Source organism: Daktulosphaira vitifoliae, unplaced genomic scaffold (genome assembly GCF_025091365.1).
Source record: "Daktulosphaira vitifoliae isolate Bord-2020 unplaced genomic scaffold, ASM2509136v1 Scaffold_1, whole genome shotgun sequence".
In the NCBI taxonomy this organism is placed as follows: domain Eukaryota; kingdom Metazoa; phylum Arthropoda; class Insecta; order Hemiptera; family Phylloxeridae; genus Daktulosphaira; species Daktulosphaira vitifoliae.
In genome coordinates, this window is record NW_026099572.1 from 73,504,809 (window position 1) to 73,523,112 (window position 18,304).

The window sequence follows — 18,304 nt, forward strand, 5'->3', positions numbered from 1 at the left end:
TTGAAAAGCGGTGGCTCAAAGATCTTCGTAAAAGATGTTGTAAATCGGCCCAAGAATATCAGCTGGTGGTAAAACTCGTTTTTATTTTAAATAAATGATCTCTGTAAAAACTATTGAGATGTATCCAGACATATTTGATATGGAATATTATATCGAATTGGAATTGAATGACTAATAAGTGTTGCCACAGAAGACCACCCTTGCAACCAACCTGCATTTCTTTCGATACAAATCAGATTACTCTATCAATTGTTGTGCATTTTTGTCGATACCAATAGGCATATCATTTGAAGTATCGCCATAAACAATGGTCTCCCGATTTCTTTCTTAAGACCATTAGGCTCCTTATCTTCTATATGTATTCAAAATAGTGATTTATCTTAAACAGTTGTTGGCCGTTTTATGTCTTCGGGGTAGTTTAATCTTACATGCCATTATGGATACTTAAAACTTCCATTATAAACCTAGTCGAGATTACCTGTAACGAAAAAATGCTACTAAATTTTTATTCGTATAACTCATAATTCTAACGTCTACTTCTGGCGACGCGCTGTACAAATTGAAACAGATATTTAACAGACAAAGTTAAAATAATATATTATGTTACAAGCTGAGTTCTTACCGTCCAATAGCCATCTCGGATAAGTCAGGCGCGAGGAATTTCTCTCCTAAGAGACTGATAAAATTATTCATTGGAAACAGACGGACGTTAGCCGACTGGACACGGTCCGAATATTAATTAATATGGATTTGTTGTAGTACATACATGTCACGGATAAAAATTTCAAACTATCCAAAATACGTACAATGTTAATAAAAATCTTGTTTTATAGTTAAAAGTAAATGTATGAGGCGTGTTGACAAGTTGATGATAGGGTACTTACATTTTATGATTGTGTAGGCTTACGCATACTCAAATATTCGATACGTATATAAATGGATCACTTGTAAACGATATGAAACTTGATAGACGTTTTTTAAATGTTTTTCATCGTTACTTAGTTTAAACAAATACCTATTAGGTGTTTTAAAGACCTGAATTATCGAATCAGAAGAAATAAGTTCATTGATGTATATTTTTTTAATGTTTGATAGGAATTTTCTTTTCTGACATTATTTGTCATTAAAAAATTAATGTGATCAAATAATTAAAGCGAGCTAACTCTCTGCGTTATTGTATTCTTTCAATTATGTGAATACCTAAGGAGGAAGCTGTTGTCTAGATCATCATTTCACACTGTTCTTTAATAAGGAGCATATGACTGGTATGCAACAATTTCTCTGACAATTTAGTTCTATTGTTGGTAGAAAGTAGTTATTTATGATAAAAAAAAAAGTTGAATTTTATATTGTATTTGATCACGAGTGCGTTTTATACCGACAAACGGTGTAAAGTGCAAGCCAGACATCGCAACAAATTGAGACAAGATACAATCTTATGATTTACTGTTGATTAAAATACACTTGTAAGTAAAACTTCTCAAACAATTTGATTACATCATAGTAATATTTAGTGAAACTTAAAAAAATATATAAATATAAGACATATTTTTTAATCTTAGTAGTAATATCGATATAAAAAATATTTTTATGACACATCAAAAGAAAATGAAATCAAAAGAGTACCTTAGATAACCTAATCAGTCCCTTCAACTCGATAACCTATGGTACAAAAGAATATCAAGTTATCGAGGGTCTGACCTGGACGTAAAAAAAAATCATTAGAATAAACAGTAATTTTTTTAATAAACCAAACTGTTAACACGAAATATTTATACCTTTATATACATACAAATTTATCGAATACTCCTAATTTTTACATTACAATAAACATGCATTTAAAAAATGATCGTTTCAATCAGAGTGTAGTTTGAAATACAACGACATTTAAAGAATTATTTAAGTGTTGTGCTAATAAAATAAGTAATGTTTTAGGATTTCTTCTAGTCATAACTTGACTGAATACAATCAATGGAATGCTGCCGCGTGGCTCTCAATAAACTACCGTAAAAATATCGTTGCTCTCAGTTGATAAATCATCTCTAAGGAGATTGGGAAACACACTAAAACGTATTTACTTGTAATCACGCGAGAAAAATAATGTCGAGTGTGTTTTTTCCTTGTAAGCTAACGCCTCGGCGCATTAGCGAATGGTTATTATGCTAATAATATTGTCGTTGTTATTACTACGAAGCGTGCCCAGAGAAATGAATCACGATCCCGTGTAATTTATCATTAATATTATAGACATAAGGAAATTCTTGTCCGATGACAACTGTAATAGCTATTGGATCTTATGTCGAAAGTGTTGTACAAATTGTTTGTGATAATCGAATTTTCTGTTCTTGTTTAACACACACTAGCATCAAGTTGTGCAGCAGCATAATCAACGTACATCACGAATAGTCTTTTCCATTTTTATTGCTGCCCCATTAAACAAACGTTTTATTTTTATAGTTTATAGCGGCAAGTTTTGCCGATTCGCCATGGGATATGTCAAATAAAAAATATGCCCATAGTATTCCAGTATTGTGCGTGGGAAAAAAGAGTTAATGCTTTTTTTACGAAATGTTTTCAGCTAAAATTATTTTTTCGAGTTGTCCGTGTTTGCATTATCGTTTGTTCCAAAACAAAAATTTATGTTTAATACAGTCTCAAGTTATGCCGTAAGCTCATTTCACTAGTTGTATGTTTCCAGAAAAATAAATTAAACTTGAAATACCTCGTTTTATATTTTTTATGATCCTCGAAACATTGATTGCTCGTGATGATTTACGGGTTGAATCTCATTAGAAATTATGTGCAAATTGGGTATTTTCATTTTAATAAAACAAAAAAGTTTTGGTACATGTACGGCGTTATTTATATAAATAATAAGTGACGGTCCAATTTCAATTTAAATATAAGTATAATTTAATTATTAGAAGCAAATAAAAAAAAAACAATTTACATGCATAGGCGTTCGACAATTATAATTGAACTTAAAAGTTTAAACCAATGTTAGGAAATATAATTTACTAGGTTTAGGTGAATTATTGATTATTAAAAAAACTAAAACTTGAAGAGCAACTCAATTATGAATTTCAAAAATAATAATTTTCATTAGATAAATGCAAAAAAGGTTATTATAATATTTACATTTAGAAAAAATGTTAGTTATAATTTATAATCATTTGACAGAAGACGAAAATAGCAAATTTGACGTGTTAATAAAAATGTTTTAAAAAAATAAAAATTATATTAAGTTTAGTAAAAAAAGCAAAAAAATTACTTTTTTCTTGTTAAAAAAATATATTGATGTAATTAAATACTTATATACTATAACCATGGCCACAAAAATAAATTGTATCCCTATACCAGCTATAGAATTAATAACTGTATTAAATGGATTACGATAAAAAAATTTTGATTAAATAATACATGTTTGTTAATTAATAGTTCTATTCATAAATTTTCACGGATTATCTGTACACATTATGTGAGTATTATAATCCTCCGATTAATCACTGAGACGTGTTTAGTGGAACAAACTACAACTTGAAACCTTCTCATCAAAGACATAAAGCATTCATAATATCACAAAACAAATGCTGTACAATAAATAAAAAACAAACCTAAGGTACGCCTTAAAAACAGAAAGCGTAGAGTTTATTTTCATCTTCTGGTTTCACGTCAACCGTTTAGTATATTTCAGTCGTCATAAATGTAATGCGGGCGTTTGACCGAAAACAAATGAAAAACCCAAAACACTTCTTGACATTCAAGTGGCTAAAACTTTAAACACGTCTGGTGTTCTGATTAAAAGAAATGTGTGTTTCAAGAGAATAAAAAAAATTGACGGACACCCGCAGGTATTGCGGCGACATCTCATCTACTACTTGTTGTGCTGCTACAGGATCTGTATGCAGACTGATGACTACCTGTGTGTAGATGCCGCCGAAGATTGCCTCGAAGGCCGGCAAGCTTGTTGAAGAAGAAATAATGAATAAGAGAAAAAACAATTATTAATTACTAATAACATGATCTGTCTAAATTACAATAATGATTACCTTTTTATTGTGGAGTTCGTGCCGCAGCGCGCGAGTCGCGAGTTGGCATTGAAACCCCTTTCGGTATCCCCGCAGGCATCATCAATTTCTTGCCCATCCAATTTCCATTAATGTTTTTCATATTAACAGGGATACAGCCCCTATCATTCATAGTACCAGAATACATGACACAATCTAACACTTTGTCGAAAAACTCCTATTTTGAAACATTAAAACGCTTTTAAGTATGATAATGTGTAATTTATACGAGTACTGACCAACAATTTTAGAGCAAAATGAAATATGGAAAATATATATTCTTCGAAAGAAAATCCTAATCATAAAATTGTAGAAACTATAATTATTGTATTTAAAAAAATATATCAAATGTATCCTCATCGAAACTAAAACAATTCATATTATATTTCCGTATTGATGGTATCATTGTAAATCATAACGTTAATATTTTTGAGATATTTTTCTGCAGATTATTGGAGAATATGTTATAAAAAAAAAAAAAAAAAAAAAAATAATTTCTTTCAGAATTTTTAATAAAATATGAAAATTATTTAAAGTAATGATTACTTACTAAAAATCTATGATGAAAAAATAATCATGTCTTATTTTATTGAAAGCCGCATAATAACAAAAAGATCAAAAATTCTCAAATAAAAATGATTCCATGATTTTTAAAGTTTTTGCATTTCTAGACTTCTAAATATTTTTTATATTTCTATAACATCTCAAGTTTTATTTGTTATTTAAAGACTAAAAACAACATTTTTTTCAAAAAAAACTTTCTAGTAAGATAATAAAATAGAAACATTCCCAGTGAAAGACAATTTTATGTACTTTCCATAAATTGGGCTTAATTTGGCCAGTCTGTTATACATTTAATTACTTCTAAATATAACTAAGAAGCCTTTGTAAACTACATAACATAAAATTGGATAATTGGTTAAATTTTATTTGAAGTAGACTATCTCTCTGACTTCGATTGATCGAATTATCTGAAGCTAAAAAGATAAATTCAGAAGTGACTAATATTTTACTTATTTGCCAATTCAGGACCATTTTGTAATAATAATAATAATAATGAATAAGTTAAAAAAAGTATTCTCGTTTTTTGAGAATATTTTTAAGAATATTCTCGAAAAAGATTATTAGGGTAATGTTATAATCAATGTAATACATCACTAATTGTATTCTAATAAACTGTGAAATTGCATTCAAAATACGTCTAAATATAAACTATTACATGTGATGCAAGTAAAAGTCATAACTGGGTGTTATAGAATAGTTCCATGCAAACCATTTAAACACAAACGAATCCACACATAATAGCTGTGTTGGAATAGTTTATAGCATTCTTTAGTAACTTTGGTAACAATTGTTTTAAATTGTTGTATTTAAAATAACTTTTACTACGTAATACTAATATCAACATAAATGTTTTTGCAACACTAAACACAAACTAATAACAAAAGGAAAAAAATTCTAATCCAATCTAAATGTATAGATTTATAATTATTAATTAGAATAAATTATATTTTTCACCACAAACCTCTGTAATTTTCTCTTGATTAATTTTGTGTATTTTTAGAGTTAAAATTGTATTGTTTTTTTACAAATATTTAGAGCTATTAATATGTCTAAGATTTCAAAATAATGAACTTTTACTATACTATAATAGAAAACATTTTTTTTAGATATTTTGAACTATAAACAATAACACCTCCGCATGATTTCCGCCACTGATAGTTTACTGTGTAAGATAAAAAATGTTCCCACGCGCATTGTCAGTGTTTACACACAGCGTCTACACAGTATTCGTACTTATATTCTTATGTTATGTACCATTTTTATTTGATTATTAATGATTTTTGTCGTGGTCCGGCTAATGTATTGATTAAACTAATAGCATATTTGGTCTAAGTAACGGAACCGGTCAATTGTTATTCTTTTTACAGATTAAAAAGCTATACCATGAAAAATGATAGGCTGTATTTTTTAATAAAATACTACGAGTGGCTTTAAATGATAATCTCGCAATAAGATATTTTATACATATTCAATATGAAATAACAAACATATTTTCAACGTGTGAGTATTACACCAAATGAATGTATCAGTTCCATTTAGTAGACTGGTTTTTGACCTAATACGAAAGTATTACAGTATTTACTAATATTTATTTGACACTTGATAGCCTAAGTAACAAAAATGATTTGCATTAGGCGTATGAATTCTTCTCAACCTTTCTGTTTGTGTCCAGCTGAAGAGTTTCAACTTGAAGACACCCACAGAGTAATTTTATTCCAGACGGTTTTAACGGTCTGGATAGAGATCAGAGTAAATTTGTTTGACATGAAAATAAATTTATTAGGTCATGTGTACTATTTCATTTGACGCAATTCGACCTAATAATATTAATGTGGACGTAGTATATATATTTTAGACGGAACAAACAACAAGGTATCGAGTATTGTGTAATACATTCTACCTAACCATTTGAACTACACGCTAACATATTTTGGAGCATTACACTATCCGTAATATGAATGACCGCGAAAGATATTTAAATTTTTATAGGTAATAATTTGATTTTTTATTGGTTGAAAGGATAGAAATTTTGGGAGTATTATATTTTAACGATTATTGGCCATCTCGTTTGCGGCTAGTTGATCTGGACATTACATAAAAAAATCATTACATTTAAATTCGTAATAAAAATATATATTTCTTATGTTGAACAATTTAAGTATTTTTTTTGTAATTTGCTTCTGTCGGGTTAATATTTTGTTATAGTTTATGTATTATAAATAAATCTATGAGCCATATTTTTTTTAACGTTTCCTCTATTAAAGACTAATTTATTACTATCCCAGTTATTTCTATGGATAAAGGACGTTTTTGTAACTTAATTTTAATCATAGACCAAAACTTTTACCAATCTTCGAAATTTGAAATTGGTTCACAATACAATAGACGTACGTATGGGTTTTTATTTAAAAATTATACAAACGCTCTGGAAATATAGACCATTACACAATGTACACATTATATTATTATTATTATGTACTTATTATACCCGAAGCTTATATAATGTGTAGACCATCATTACTCCGGGGCTTGAACTATAGACCTAAGGGACAGAAATAATAATTCAAACCGTCTAACATGTATAATTAACCATGTAAACACGTAATGGAATAATTACCGACAGCTGAAGACATGTACAATGATGCGTGCAGTCTATAAGCTGATGATGCATTTATATTGTTTTTTTGGAGTCGTTTTTTATAGTTTATTGTTCTCCGTTTGGGTGACCGCACTGATAGGTAAAGGACAGAGGAAGCGCTGGTTTGTTATGAGAAAAAGTTCAATAATTAAAATCATTAAACCTACGACGTATTTAGAGTAGAAGTCTATGTCAGCCCCTTATCATCACTTTGTTTCATCTTGACGGAGCTAGTTATTATATAAATGATTACCACGGGCAGACATGTCTTAATTAATATTTTTAATCGGTGTCTGAGTCACTAATAATCCAAAACTTATGTAATAGACATGTGTAGGTAGAAATATACTATTTTAAAGTAAGTCTATTCTTCCCACGTGGATATCTTTTTCGTTACTTTATAGAACCCTCCGTGTTTATTATACGCATATCCTTTAAGATTATCTTTTACAAAATATCTAGTTTTGAGCTGAAATATAAAAATTAAGTTTTCTTTTATTAATAGTTCACCTAAAGCTATTGTATTTCTATCATATTTAAAGTATTTATTGCTTTGGTAAATTTTATTAATAATAAATGCTTTATTTATGTTGATGAACAACGACAGTTGATGATTTTTAATTGTGATTTTCATATTAATAACTCAATTACTACAAAAGTATACTGTAATAATTATAAACGTTTTTATTTTTATATTAAATTATATTTATATTATTTTCTAGGTTCAATGCGCGTCACAACATCAAAAATATGAAAAATCAAATCAAAACAAATGAATAAATGAATACTCGTCCTCCATAATATTGTACAAAAAAAAAAAAAAGGAAATCATTTTTTTTCTTAATTATGTTAATTATATGTTATAACACAAACAAATTTAGTGTATAATATAAAAATTTTTATGGAAACCATTTTTATCTTAAATATTACTCATTCAGTTTTCATCCACATGCAAATTCTTTACTTTAGTAAAATAAAAAAACTCATGAATTAACACGGCATAACTATATTTTTTATCGTAATTCTTCCCTTGACTATCATGCAATAGAAACTCTTTTTGTAGGTATCTCACGAGGAATAGTTAAAAACGTATTTAAATTTTATCACAATATAAAAGATAAACAGCCGTTATTATTATAAATATTATTGAATCATTCAATACTGAAGTAAGAGAAAAATATAAAAACACAAAGGACACATGCGTGTTTCCGGATCAGGGCGTTATTTTTTAGTGACAGGTAATAAACATTTAAAGGTAATTTCATATGGCGACCCTCTAAACAATAAAAAATAATATTTTTTTGTGTTTTCAACTGAGTAATTCTTAGTAAAATAGATTTGAAACCCTTTCTAAAAAATAGTGTCCGTTCACAATTCGTTATAAATATTTGTGTTGTATATTTTAAAATGTTATTAGGTTTGTTCAGAATTTCATTTCGTTTTTGTTTTTTTAATTATAGTATTTGCTTCATAAGAGGGTAAAAACACTATAGAAACATGATTCAGGTGTTATTGAACGAACATACAAAAATTACTGTAGAACATTATTTAACGTATTTTAAAGAAAAGAATCTTAGAAGTAAAATTTAATTATAAATTTAAAAAAAATTCTTTGGAAATAAAAGTAGAAGTGAACATTGATATACAACAGATATACATTGTACTCTCATCTCATATGCCATTGTTCCAATACGTACACCTTGAATGATAAACATGAACTATAATGAATCAAATGGAATATTAACAATGATTCGACAACCGAATAAAATACAAAGTGACATTGACATTGAACGACGCGTATTTCCTCTGTATAATTTCTTTGGTAAAAAGTATTTTTTCAACTAGCCACTCAATTCCAACACTTAAAGTTTCATTGTAATGTTCATGAATTAAAATGAATTTCTAACAGTTCTTATAGGTTTTTCGGGTGTATTAATATTTGAATAAAATTAACTTAAACATTAAACTGGTTATGTAATCAACATTAATACAATAAATGAACATAAATTACAAGGTGCCACGCATCCGTTTGTGTTTTTGAGACGACATTAAAAAAGCGGGTTAATATTAATTATGCATAAAATAATAACCCGTATAACATGTTACTTGTAATATCAGTGGCTTTGTCTGTTAAAAAACACCTTGCAACGGATATGAGTACTTGCTAAATGTCAGATTTAACTATTATCAAGTCTTATAATAGTAGTATTGATATTTAATCTGTTTCTTATCGCACGCAAAATCACCCTGTTGCGTGTAAATGCTTAGAACATAAATTCAATATCATAATTTTTAAATTTTTTTTAATACAATAGTTCAGTTTTAATACAACCTGAGCTAAAGCGCAATCATAAAGTATAAAAACATAAGACATTTATGAAAAAAATTAATTTTTTATAAATTCCAAGAGTAGAATACAAAACCTATTATAGATATATTACAGTTTTTGGAATGCATTCGTGAACATGAATGTGCTATGCTTCAAAATGTTACTTAGCTTTTAAATAAATATGCCAGAGCAAAAAATTAACTAAAGTAAAACCAATTTTGTGCTATGTTTTGAAAAAATACATACCTAAACTTAGAAAAATTATAAAATTTATATAAGTATAAATGTTAATAACTATGGTTTGAGCTACCATCTAATTAAAAAAAAAGTAAAAGTTTTATTTGGATCAAGTAAAAAGTGTATAATTTAATATTTTAGTGCAATTTCTATGAAAATGGTTGCTTTGCCCAAAGTTGTGAATACTTCTTTGTGGGTTACTTGAATACACTGCCGTGTGTTATATTTTCATACAAGAAGCTGTCGTAAATTTTTTATAGAAATTATGTGTCTCGCAACATGCACACAATGTATTGCGTTCAACACGTCGACAAACATTGTGCTCGTTTGGGGGACACCCGTCTGACATTCGCCGGTCATTCATAGACTGCGTGGCACCGACGTCGCCATCAACATATGATGAATACCATCAAAAAATGATACCTGACAACATGTTTTAGAAATGTACAAATAAATACAATTGCAACAAATATTGCACAAGCCGTCTTGTGTTTTCATTCTATTTGTTAAACTCGACATTCTTAACCGGAAAAAATAATTGTTCATTATTGAAAATTGAAACACAATATCAATAACTTATTATGACTATGACTGAATAGTCATATACATTTGTCATTTTTGAAGGTGATTTTTTTATCGTTTTAAAAACGTTGAAACCTACTTATAAAAAATATTTTGATAAAATAATAAATCTAGTAGAAGTAGTAGTCAAGACACTTGCTATCCGTAAAAGTCATCAACAGGATTGCTTATGTACCGACTATGTTTCACCCAAAAAAAGTTTTATTTCAAGCTTGGAAGAGATCCAATATATTTTACGCTGACAAATTATTTGTAGGCTCACGTCATATCTTATATAAAACATAACTCATAAGAGATTTAATGAACTTACACATACGTGTATGTATAAGGTCTTTCCGAGTAAAGTCGAAGCGAGTAGAATAACTAATAAAATTAAATACCAAGAAAATAAAATTGTTTCCTACTTAACTTCTGCAAATGAAGTAAATTAACAATTAAAGATTTTCGACAGCTAATATTAAACTGAAGTTTGTACAGGTACATTAGAAACAATGTATATATTGTAACATTATAACCTTGCGGTGTATTTAAAGACAAACCAATAATGCAATTTGATATTTCATAGATTAATATTACCACTTTGTAGGGCAACAATAACTATTATTATATTACTAACATCATGATTTTTTATAATAAATATCAACTATAAATGAAAATCTAACGTGGTTTACTTAATGTTTAAAATTCTGTCATTAAATAAAAGACAACTAAAGTTAAAGTTTTGTGTTAAATTATTATTTTAAAAACCTATTGATATTAATCAACGATTTCGAACAAGTTTATTTTCAGCTTAAATTAAATATTTTATTAATGGATTTAATATTTTAATAAAAAATATTGTACAAATTAACAGTAGAAATTATGTTATGAAAAATAATTTTCCAGTTTTTAAATTATTTTTATAGTGATATTGAATACTCAAGAACAATTTTTTAAACGTGTATAAATACTATTATAATAACCTTCATACAACCGATGTGAACGAATTTTTTGTTGAAATCTGTGACCATTATATGTTTTAACGTACTTTAGGTTTTGTTTCTGCTACTAATTTATGTATAAGCATGACCAATATGGTAGTGTAGCTGTCACTAAAAAATTTTACAAATATTCTTGTCGCTTTAGAAATATAAGTTAACTTATCTATGCAGCATAGTATAATATGTTAACGTCATAAGAGAACTAGTTGTTTGTACTACAAATACCACTTATTTAAATAAAATAAGTTTTCTTCTCGTAAACAAAATTACTAAATTTGATTTGCTATAACAGAGTTTTTTAGAAAATGACTTAACATTTAAGGTCGTAAAAATTTGATAACAAGATTGTCAAAATTAACCCCATATACAATTAAAAATACACCAAACCTGAGTAAAAATTATTTTTTATTTTTAATCTGACCGAGTTGTAGGCTATTTAAACTGTCAGTATCAGTTTTCATAATGACCGTAGCAGTTATCTCTAGCGTACTAATAATTTATTACCACAACTAAAACATATTTTTTTTTAACGTGCTATTTGTATGCATAATCTACTAGCTGTAACTGATATAAGCACTTGGCCTGGCTGAAGAAAGATCAATTTTACTTAAGAAGATATGTGATGTATTGAAAGACATTTACGTACAACAATAATGTATACAAATGCGGCCTATAAGATTTAAAAAATCTATCAATCAAACTGATTAGAATCACTCTCAACTTCATTAAATCGTCAATGAAATATAAATGGAGACTGTACTGATTGATTTACATGAAATCATTGTTGTGTGGCTTAGAATCAATTTGACTTCTGATATCATTTTCTAATTATACTCTTGCAACTAAATCATTTTGTTTTCCTGTTTTTTTTTATGAGAAGTAATGTGTAGAGCTAATAAATGTAGACGGTCCGTGTAAAATTATTTTAACAAGTACATCTGAATAACCAAGTAAAATAACAATTGTAATATTTCACTGGTTCATTTGCTGAAATAATTTTCATATTACATTACATATGTTGATTAAAGAGTATTAGAATACAATAAAAATGTTAGAACTATTTTTGATGTTAAATGTCACACGAGAAAAACTTAATTTTACTCATTCTAGTATTATTAGTTGTGAAGTAAAATTTTTTGTAAATTGATCATTTAGAAAAGCTATAATTAACCTCAATTCTCTAATTGGATCTTTTAGTAGGCAATTGTAGACATTTGATATTTTTGTGGTTTTTTTTATTATCAACTTGTCATACTCAAATATTAAATTATCTTTAGAAATAGGCTAATAGCTATTTAAGTACTGTAGCACATTGAGTTTTTAGGAAACGTTTTATCAAGTTATGTCTTTGTTCTTAAATTAATAATTACTAATTAACACTAAATACTATTTATAATAGATGAAAGTTCAATATTTTTTCAACTAGCAAACCTTTTCGCATATGCTAATACCGTGTTATAAACAAATTTATTTGATACTGAAGTAAAATTAAATTATGCTATATTTTTCCGTAAAAATAAACAAAAACCGTTCCAAAAGTGATTGTAAAACAGATCCCAGTGACGACGTCTAAACTCGATTTAAGTAGAATTGTAAGCGTCATCAGCGCATAATATGAGCTCATTAAAAAAAATAACTCATGGCAAAATGTCAAAAAACATTAAGAAATAGGTCTAGAATGATATAGTAAAAAACATTATTACAATTTGTTAAACGTTCAAAGCCGGACCCTGTAACGATTACGTCAGGAAAAATTTATTGTGCACATTTCCAGTGACCTTATTACAAACATCATATTATAACGACTATCAAAGCAATAGCAAAGTATCATAGTAAACGCCATTGCACTTCAGTTCACGAGTTTATTTTGGAAACACTAAGAAACTTTCGAAAAACTCGTACGCAAAAATTGACGGCGTTAAACAATCATCGGACTTATTTTATTAAAATATTAGCGGACACATTGTATCAGACTATTTAAATTTTTCAATTCAAACCGGTTTAAATAAAAAAGACCGTCCGTCCTCGAAAACGGCATTCGCCATACTATATGTATCAGGTATACATTCATGAACACACTTAAGCTCGGAGTATGAAAAAAGTGTTATTAGCATTCTGCGCTGTATATATGTCATGACACATTCAATGCATAGAAAATAACTCATCGGAAAGACAAAAAAAAAAAAATTCTCCGATAAAAAATGAAAACAACTTTATATAAAAATACATAAAAAATGTTAGTTATCAGAAGGTTTGTTTGCGGTGTGAGAATGTGTTCTGTCGACTATATATTTCAATAATTGTCGCGGAGGCATTCGAGCGGAGGAATTTCGACCCGTCTCGGTGAATCGCAGCTGAAGAAATAATATCGGCCGACCGCAATTCGCGAAGTGACCATAGAATTCGTTCGTATCACCTCAGCAATTTTATTGTTTTTGTACATTTTTTTCGCCGTTCTTTCACTCCGCGCGCGCGCGTCCATTCGGAATGTTTGCGTGAAATCGTCGCTTTTCTCTCCGTCATACGAGCAATATATACATACGTGTGTACGTACAGCAATCATCACCGAGGAGAAGGTACGCCCGCAGTGAACGTGCATTTGTCACGCGTGTCCCATATGAATACCTAACCATAATAATACCAGTGATCCGTATGCCTCTTTGGATTTCGTACTTCAAAATAATCGTTAATGCTCACCTCACGATATGATGATGCCGTACACCTCGGAGATCGATCAGAGTGGATTGAATTCGACTAAAAAAAAAAAATCGAAGCTGCAACATTATAAAATATCGCCCAAAAGACGTTCGTTTATTTTAAGAGACTGTTTTGTTGTTGTAAGCAATTCTAATCAATTCCATAACGGATAACGGGCCGAGTCGTCACAACACTGCTTGGGAAATGATCCTAAACAAATATTCACTAAAAAACATTAACATGATTTTCTCGGAAGTCTTTGATAGTTTGTCATGAAACCCTTTTACATTACGTGTTCAACATTATAAGTATTTTTTAAACGATTACTACACTCGACTTATACTACTGCGCATCACGGAGACATTATACATTCTTTTCGTTTATCTCTTTATTTTGAAACCGTCCAATGTAATTGTTTATTAGCACGTTGAGCGAAAATTGTATTAACTCGAGAACTCATTTGTTCGTTTTGAATAATCTAATGAACCTTTACATAAATACTTAACCTTAGGCTTGGCGTGTCAAATTTTTAAATGAAATGCTTTAGTTATTATCATTTTTTACAATAAAAATTAATTGAACTGCGCGTCAATAAATTATTATTCAATTTATCGAAAATAATTATTGGAAAACATTGTCAGGCTAAATTGTTTGACTTGGCCATTACGAATCAAAATGTCCTAGTTGTAAAACATTTACACGAAACGAAGCCTGTAGATTAACGATGTCTGCTCAGCTAGTTGTCAATAAATTGTTTAATTGAGTGCGTATTTCATTAACGGGTCAGACGAGCCACGCAAATGAATTAACCATAGACATCAACACGTGCGCCTCTAGATCCAACAACTTATGTCAAAACTTTCTTAGATTATTGTTTACAGCGCTACAACAAACTAATTAATTTTATTGGAAATACATTATTATAGCCATTTATTAATTATTATTTAATCAACAGGCTGGTTTATGTGTCAAGCAAATTGGAGGCACTTAGAAATTATAAAACGATAATATCAAGTTTTTTTTTTACATTATTTATGAGCTAATAAAAGTTGAGTTGTTCGCTTTACTATTTGTCTTTTTCCCATTAATTTTTTTAACGAAACAGAAAATATATTTAATATGCCTAATAATCATTTATCAGAAATTTATAAAATAATAATCAAACTGATTGTCTCGAAAAAAAATGTTGGACAATGTAATGCTTCTATGCAAAATGTATTATCTCAACGAATGTCAATATTGACTTACATGTTGTATAATTTCGATAGAACTTAAATATTTACATATTATCTTTACCAAAGTTAGTTTAGAATATAAATGTTGCAATCTTAATTTCTATGCATTTCATCTTTGATAATTAAAATAAAAATTATAATATAATGTTTTAGTACAATCTGTTCTTCTAGATCAGAGCCTATTATTTTAATGTACTCTTATATTATTTTACTAGTAATAATTGCTCTAAAAAACATTTTTATGTCAAATTCACACTACTGAATAATAGTATATATACATATACTAATAAGTGTATTATTAATTATTTTGATTGAGTTGTTAGGTTGCTTTAAGTATTAAACAAACAAAAGATTATTAGAAGATATCATAATTTTTGTATTACACATACGTTTTAACCTAATCTATTTTATTTGTTTTAATTATTTCTTAATAAATGTTAATTAGTTTGCTTTAAATATTTTACCTATTTATGACTAAATTAAAAAATTAATTTATACTTTTTAATTATCTTTTGTTTAGAAACATTTAAAATAAAAATGAAATTTATTTTTACTATAAAAAAAAGAAAAGCTTCAGCAGTGTAAAACGATTCATTTAATTAAATCACGTTTTTCTTTTTTGAATGTTTAATGATTTTTTTAAGAAAATAACTAATATAATTATAGTTAATATTATAAATTATTAATTATTTCAAACGCATAAGTATTTTTAACTCATCTTTACAGATTACTAATTATAAAAAAAATGATTTCTTAAGTTTCTCCAAGTGTAATAGAATGACTATATCAGGTATATTAAATTTATAGTAATATTATTAGATTATAATAATAACCAGTAGTTATATTAAACGTATAGTGGTTGAAATATTCACAATTATTTTTGAGGTTAAGAAAAATAATTATTACTCTATAGTAATAATATAAACTCTGAAAAATACGTATGTGTTTATGACCTTGGAATGTGATTATGTTAAATGGTTCAGATGACAGAATGCAACTAGATACAAACTAAGTATTCAGTATTTAAAAATATTGTGGTCATGGCATCGACTTGAATTTAGTGATAAAATAATGTGGCCTACGGAATCGATTAGAACAACTATTGTCAACAAAATCATAAATAGTTCGTCATAGTATATTTTATTAACTAATGTTTAATTTTGAACGTATACAAAATCATAAAGAAGTTATATATAATATACTATATTGACTTTTTATTGTTTTATTGCACTTGTAAAAAATAAAATATGACATCACTTTTTCGCGCATTTAATATTTATAATACGATATACGTTCACACCCTATGGGAGTCGTCATACGATCACAATGACAAAGTGTCCACTGGTAATTCAAATACATTATACATTACGCTACGTAAACTCCTAAGAATATTAACAGTTTTAGCTTCCAACTCAACTTGACCGTGAAGCGAAATTCGAAAGGTTTAATTAATTCTCACATTTAATTTACATTCGTTTGATTGTCTCTCTAAATATTTTTTTCCTCGCTTTCCAATCGAAAGACAAGATTTGATTTTAGAAAACTTGTTGTATATTAATTAAGAGTATCGGATGAAATTTTTCTCGTAATTACAGGTGTGTTGATAGTTTTATCGATAGCAATGATTATGATAGGGTGTTGATTCTTACATTATATTTAATGATAAATCTTAAATTACACTTGCTTTTATTACAAAATTCGATATTCCTATATTATATAGTTTCACAACCTTGACTTAAATACTTGTTTTCATAAAAAATACATAAAATTTAACGCCTCGACCCTTAAATTACATCAATTAAGTAAAAAAAAAAAATACACATCTTTCATTAGTTATTAATTTTTTTTTTATGACAACGAAAAATTATTTAAAAATTTATCACTATATGAAGACTTTTAAAATTTTATAATAGTCCGTTCTTTTAAATATTTTATTATCATTCATTCTATTAATGAATTATCAAAAAAATATATGTATGGTGACTTCACTAATAAATGAACATTTAAGTGTTTTTCATATTTTAAATTTATTTTATAACTTCTACACTTATAAAAATTAAATACTACACTCATGAAATTAATAAATATTTTTCCTATGAACAAATTTCTGTAATTATAATATAAAAATATGTATTATTAACTAATAAAAATTAGAATTATTTTGCTTTAAAATTTTTTAATTTCCAGTGAATAAATAGTTAATGTTATTAACTATTATAATGTTATGAATAGTTAATGATAATACATATCACAATTTTTCAAATTCTACAATATATTTATCAATCTATAATACGTTTTATTCAACATTATTGGTTTTATTAGTTTCCAGTATAAATAATGAATTGTTAAATTAACAATTAAGAAATAGTTTAGTAATATTTAATAAGAAATTTAATAGTCAAATTATGTATTAAAGTCTTAGATATTATTTTGTCAATGATACTTTATTTTAACTTTAACCATATGAGAATTAAACTGTTAATTATTATCCGTCATATAAAAGCAAAAAAAGATTTTAGCAAACAATAAATCTTATATTAGACGTAATGTAAAAAATAATTGTCATTATCATTAATTATATCTCGTAAATGTACATGAAGCTTGAAATAATCATAAAATATTGCGTAGATTCTCCTCTTGGTCGTTTATACATATGTTGTTATACGATTACAAAAATGAATCGTGTGCAAGTATACCACACAGCCTTGGAACATAACCACGGTTACCTTTTTATATAATGCGGATCATATATCTTTAGTGTCCAAATCATATATCGAAAAAAATTTAATAATTTTATGGTAACAACGATAAAAATTTGAGATCACGTCAATAACTCTTCAAATCATATTTGCTATAGAACATTAATATAGTAAATACTTTTTATTTCACACAATTAAAAAAAAATTAACAAAACTAAATATTAAACTTGCTATTTGTAGAATTTTATAGGTAGTTAATTATAATACTTATTTCTT

At 27.4% G+C, this 18,304-nt stretch overlaps 1 protein-coding gene across 1 annotated transcript in view; it reads left to right on the forward strand.

The window, feature by feature from the left end:
* The window catches only part of LOC126895485 (rho GTPase-activating protein 7), a 71,424-nt gene that overhangs the window by 13,270 nt on the left and 39,850 nt on the right, over positions 1–18,304 (forward strand). Inside the window, exon 2 of the mRNA XM_050667410.1 lies at positions 7,992–8,091. The gene's annotated coding sequence lies outside the window, so the exon portion shown is untranslated. The remainder of the gene's footprint in view (positions 1–7,991; positions 8,092–18,304) is intronic.